Source organism: Papilio polytes, unplaced genomic scaffold, assembly GCF_000836215.1.
Source record: "Papilio polytes unplaced genomic scaffold, Ppol_1.0 DF823399.1, whole genome shotgun sequence".
Taxonomy (NCBI): domain Eukaryota; kingdom Metazoa; phylum Arthropoda; class Insecta; order Lepidoptera; family Papilionidae; genus Papilio; species Papilio polytes.
In genome coordinates, this window is record NW_013525805.1 from 1453259 (window position 1) to 1460261 (window position 7003).

Here is a 7003-nt window from a genome sequence, read left to right on the forward strand (position 1 = left end):
TTACACGATATGAATCATCGTTTAATCGCATTTCACTGCTCATTTACGTCATTACCATGAACTCGGAAGGTCAAACTCGGCTATGATTGTACAATTTAATATTCAATCGTTTGTTATTACTTGTAAAGGATTTTCCCTTACGTACTATGCAATAAAACATTTCTATTGACCTTTCTGTGAGTAATTCATTTATTTTCATTTGTGACCCATGTGGTTTATGTCCTCCCTAAAATCTATACAATTATAATAAAGCGTAAACACACACTTCTTTGTTGCCTAAGATGTCAGTAATTACAGCATATTTTTGAATAATTCTTTATTTAATAAAAAGCCCTACACTTACGTAACGCTTTAGGCTATACATATATTTTCACGCCATTAAACTTAGGGGGTAAATATTTTGGATAAAAACCGTAATGTGGGATAGAGACCATAAGTTGCTGCCAATCTTAAGAAGGAAGATTGCTAAGGTTTGTTATGTCATGTCATTTTAAGATTTGCTATTGATAATTTGACAAATGTAAATAATATTTTTTTTTTATAATTTCATGCGGATGAAGCCGCATGGGAACAGCTAGTACTTTATAGTAGTAAGTATTTAAGGGCGCTTGTATTAGATTATAAACCTAAAAGTTGTTTGTATTTCGTAGACGGATACTTCTGAAATCTGCCTTGTAGCGTAGTTAAACATGGTTTGTAACTTACTTTAGGCGCAGATATCTCATGGAACGAGCTAGGTCTCGGCGCCGGCCCTGCCGCCACGCAGTCCACGGGCACGCTATAGTCGGCACACAGCGCCGCCTGCAAACGCAAACATTTATTTATAACTAGATGTCTGTGAACAATTTACGAGTAACTTCCACGAACAGATAGGGAATGACCCATCACATCCTCTTATAGAGAAATAATGTATTTAACTGTGTAAATGTGTTATAGTAATTGTGTCCATTAGATGTAAGATGTTATATATACTAACCAAATACAATGTTAATCATAATCATTATCAACGTTGATAATAAAAAAAATTCTATTATACATTTAATTACTTCATTAGGTATAGAATATAGTTTTAAAAAAAGAACAAGTTGCTTTAACAAATCATACTAATCATACTTACTTCTTACTAATATTATAAATGCGAAAGTGTAGATGGATTCGATAAAATTTGGTATAGATGTAGAGGATAGTCTGAAAGAACAAAGACTACTCACTTTTATTTTTTTTTAATTCCACGCGGACGGAGTCGCGGGCGATAACTAGTCTTTAATAATTTCGACAGCTGAATATTGAAATGACATTTTCCGTCGAGATTCGATTAAATAAACAAAACAGCAAAACGAAAAGAGTTAAAATTAATTATGCGTTGCTATCGTTCTGTTTCGCCCCTCGAAATTAAACTGAGAAAGTCGTTAATTATAATCTTAAGAAGCATTGCCAAGTCAACAGTTCAAATGTCGCAATAAACTCACAAGTTTTAGGCGCTGAAAATAGTCATAAAAAGCTTCTGTTGTGAGACTGTTTATTTCTTACTACCTGCATAACTTTGTTTATTTCAAACTAATTGAAACATCTATTCCGATTAGTGTAAATACCACAATACCAGAAACAGATAAAAAATCGATAAATTGAAACACGAGAAGTTTGTTTAATTATAGGGCAAACCTTCTGTGATACTCAAAAACTCCTCAATAAACTTTCATTACAATCCCCCCAATAGCTTAGTAAAGAATAGTAGTAATACACAATAATGATGTTTGGACTCACGGTTTGAAATCTATCTTTACTAATGTAATAAAGCGTAAACACACTACTTCGTGGCGTAGGATGTAAGCAATCACAGCATATTTTTGAATAATTATTTCTTTTATAAAAAGCCCTATAATTACAAGCTTTAAGCTACATATTTTTTTACGTTATTGAATAAATTGGAAAAAAACGTTCATGTGGAAAAGGGACCATAAACTACAACCTGACAACATCAAGGAGGCATGGTTGCCATGATCATTGTTATCCAATTTCAAAGGCCTTTGTTGTCATTTGTGCGTTTGAATTTTGAAATTTGTACCTAATTGAGAAATTAACAAATGTAAACAATAAAATTAAGTTTTTATAAGTTCATGCGGATGAAGTTGCATGGGATCAGCTCGGTAATGTAATGAAAGGTCTAAGAAAAATTAAGCAAGACAGAATCAGATGCGATAAGGCACGTTCGATAGACGACGTCGAGCACTTTGAGTACACTAAAAAGAAACAAGAATAGTTACCACTCATAGGTTACATATTCTACAGTCCATATTTATGGATACTTAGTTTAAAAAGATTTTAACCAACTTCCTTAAGGAAGATTCACAATTCGTTTGTTTTAAGTCTCCGTTTCTTCTTATTTCTTCCAAAGGTATCTGCAATATTTAATTATTCTTTGCTTTTATGTGACGTAAGAACATCCTGTATGTTACGTTCTATCCATAACATATTTAATATAGTTTCAAAATTTATCTACGCCACAAACGACCCATATCCTTTGTCGGTCACATAATTTTGTCACATAAATTTGGACGCTGCACAAAGTTTTCATTACGCTTGACAGAGACCCATCAACCTGATATCGTAAGGTTCATCGTGCACAAAGAACATGCTATGCGGGAGTAGGGGGGACGCATAGTTATGATATTGAGTTATGCAGACTGATAGAGCCCCCATTAATATTGACGTCTGGGTATCTCATATATCCAATATTTGTGGCCTGTCTATTAATATATCAACCCTTTGTCTGTCTGTTTATTGTGACAAGTTGTTCCATTAATAGCATTTCTAGTTTTAATTAATAATTATTGAAAAATAAATAGACATTATATAGTAGGTAAAATAATTTGTATTTTTATGGTGAAGATTCTTCTCTTTCCTATTGTCGTTTTACTTTTGGAATAGTCACCCTCATTGTTAGGACATCACAAGTCACAGATCAGTGGAGCGTATAGATAACATTATCGGTGGCAGGGGTGATGTAATTGTTTCCCTAACGGACCCACGTCGACGACAATGAGATATAAATTCATTATAACTTTCAGATTAATTTTAAGTTCAGAAAATAGAAATAAAGAAGGCAATGGAGAGAAAAAACATTCACTTTTGATCTGATTGATAAGGACGACAAAGTCCACAGATAGCGACTATTGGGGTAATTAATTTTCTTTTGTTATGCAAAAATTGTTAGATAATGTGATTTTGTATAATAAGGGATCTATTGTTTTACTGTTATGCAAGTAAAATATTTCAGTGTTTTTGTTAATGAAAATCAGAAGTTAAAAAATTGGTTATATCCGCCTAAGTATCTATGAAAGGTTTTTGTTAAAAGCAGTTCCAAAGCGAAACTCGTAAAATTTTTATGCTCAAACAATCTTATCTGCGTACTTCACAGTTGATCACGATACGTAACAAGAACAAAGGTAGCGGAATTAAAAGGGGAGTAAAGGGGAATTCCTATAGGAATCTATGTGGCTGAGGTCACGAACAATGCTATGCGTTGGGGTGCTGGCGATTGAATGTGGTCCTGCGGCGAGGGGCCCGGTCTGTTAAACTTTGAAATCACCGTTCACGCACAACCAACGTCCAGTTTAAACTAATTAATAAGTACCTACCATAAAAAAGATAAATTAAAAAACATAGTTCGATATATCGGTAGAAAATTAACTTATAAAAAGTTTGATATGTGTCTACAAAAGTGGGGAGTTTTTTCTCTCATTTTGTTTAGTCCAGGTATGTGTAATATTTTTTTTCGTATTGCGGTTCTTTTAATTTTCTTAAGCACTTTTAGGGACAAAGGTTCCTACCTTTATTGTTAGCTTTTTTTTAATTTTTCCTTTATTATCATCATCACCAGCTCACTATACGTCCCCACCGAGGGGCTCGGAGCCTATCGTAATAAGGGGTTACTAGGCCTTTTTCATTATATTAAAAATATTATTTACATTTAAAATGTTGTGTACAATTTAGTCTATTTCCATATGCGGCAGCGTTAAATCATACGTTAATCCGAAAACTAGATCTGTTCATAGCTCAACAATTGCATTACCTAAATGCACGGGTGGTCTGTGGTCAAAGCCACTTTAACGCTAAAATCCATTAAAACCATTATTAAATCATGATCACAAAACGTACGGCCTCGTATGAGCAAAGCTGGTAATTGAATGAAGCCTGCTTTGTCTGATTGTGGTTGGACGGGATATTGATAACTCACCTTTATAATCTGCTTTCATTTTTTTAAAATAAGATACCTATCTGTTTTGGTACTATTTTTGTAAACTACCGCCTTAAGAGTTGATGTTGACCTTCTGTCAATTTGTTTAACGTCTTGAAAAGTGGTTATGACGCTGGATTTCCTACAGCTTTGCCAGTGAGGGATGTAAATGTCACGTCACTCTCATTTATCAAGTTGATGGGGAACATTCGATACCATCCCACGCGTCTGTTATTTATTAAACGTATCTACACTCACACACTTTAGATTTTAAGATGTGTCGGTTAAAAAAACAGCATTGAAACTAGAAAATTTATTATCAAAGAAATTGTTGTTGTACAAAAATAGAGTTAGTTAATATAGCAGACGTATGAAAGCTTTAAATGACAATAATTATAGAAAAAGATTAAGTAAAAATTATATTGCACGAACACATAATTACTGGAAAGCAAAAGCTACAGTTAGACAATGTTGATAGACAAAACGTGTATAATGGGAAACTGTTTAAAAACAAAAGTTCAAAGATCACAACAAAACCAGATTAGAAAGCCGAATATCAAATGAAAATAGACACAGCATTGTTTACAATTCGAGTGGATATGACAATGTGGCAAGTTTGTAGAGGCTCGAGTTATTACGCGCTGAAAGCTTCGCCTTGCTGACAAAGAGTCCGCTGTTACTGCGAGCTGCAAGCATCGTCATGACGCCACGACTGACAAGTCTATAACATCTTTCTTTTGAAAATCTTAAAGAGCATAATAGAGTGGCTAAAGAAAGGAAAATTACGCTGAGCACAAAGTTAATTATGATCTTAATCAAACAAGAGACAATAGCCTTCTATATAAAGTTTAAATTAGGCAGAAATTTTAACTGAAGAGAATGTCAGACAGTTTTGTCAGACTATTATTTAAACATGTTTAAACTTATGTTACTTTAATTCAAGAATTCTCTTCTAAATCGGACAATCGATGCAAAAAGCACAAACTGTCGTCTACTTGAGATGACCACCTGACGCAATGGTTAGAAGATAACACAAAATAGCCTACTCTATAACAATGACTCAATATCATCTCTCACCCTTTAATAATAAAGTCCAATTTCTATGTGTACACATAGAAATTCTATCCTACGTGTGATGTTTAATTACAATAACGTGCCATTGTTTAATTAAGAGTTTACTGTTAGAGAGATGAAAAATTTCAATTAACACTCGCTTGTTCGATCCGTTTAACATGGGATTGAATTGGCTGGCACTGGAAGGGAGACCGAATAGCATGTTACGATTTACCTGTACGTATACGTGTACGTAGAATGTAATCCAAGCGGTGTTAACTCCGGATGTTGACGCTGCAATGTACATACATGTAAACGGTAGCGAGCGCTTAATTACAGAATTGTTTTCACCTTGCCTGAAATTCATGCAAACTTGAACGTACCAAATTTGATATCAGATATGACAATGTAAACAATTAAAAATACGCTATAACTAAATAATAATGTGCTAAAGTTTTGACTAACTCTACCTTAAAAATCTTTTTCACGAAAAGAACGTAAAGCTGCATTCTTAAGTGTTTTCCACTACCCAGACGCACTCGCCAGAAAATTGATATAAACCTCTGGCTGGGGTCCGCGCCGTTTGCTCAGGTGACGGGGCCCGTATTTATAGCCCCCGACAAGCAAACATCACTCCTAATACTCTCGAATTAAAGTTGACATTTGATTGAACAGAGTAATAAATGGCGGAAGGTACGTTCGTATAATTCTGTAGCATTAACATTTAATGCTAGTAAAAAATATGTTTCGTGTAAAACCTTTGGTTTATTCAATAAATTATTAACTGTCGAAACTTTTTCTGCGACCAATTTTAACAATATATTAATCTGGGTAACGCAGAAATGTGAAAATTTAATTATTTGATGTCAAATATTTTATTAGACAGTTTATTTTGATTTCTTTCCGTGAGCTATAATTGAACTAAACTTCTAGGGAATTAAAAATCTAGAGGTACCTAGTACTTCAAGACATTATATTTTAAAAGCAACACAAAGGACTTAAGAACTACAAATGCATTAGAGTGGCAACGTCGAAGTAACGAAGACAAATCAATGTTTCGATGACCTGACAGCAAGACACGGTCGGTCGCCTGCTAGATACGGGACAGAAAGCCATTAAGCTGAGAGGATGGTATTTATCTCTCCCTACCCTCCGTGAACCTTATAAGGTGACTTGACGTGTTGCATTAGAAGACAGATGGTTCGTAATTATATTTTATATGTCCAAATACTTTCCACTAGATTTTTCCCGCTTGTCTGTCCCCGTGGTACTAAAAAAACCAAAGTATGTGTTTGCCTATGTGTTTTTCCAGACTTTGCTCTACATCTATGGCATATTTCATCCAGATGTGTACAGCGTTTTGGCTACGAACTCTAATAGACATCCATCCATCCATCTAAATTTTCGCATTTATAAGATTTGTTTTTAATCGAATGATTCGAGGGAAAAGGAAGCTAAAGGTAGGCCTACAGCAACACACTCATCAAACGAAACGCGGAATTGCTCCCACTTCACCCCTATCTTCTGTGTGGTCGTGCTATTACACCAGGGTAGCAGACCCATTCGTGCGAAGATGTTAAACAGGGCTTTACCACTTTAAAAAATATTACAACTTGAAAGTTTATGTTTAGGTAAAAATCAGATTACTTTCTAATATAAAAGTTATGCTTACATAGTTTTTGAGCATATTAGGAACAAACTACCATCTTTTAT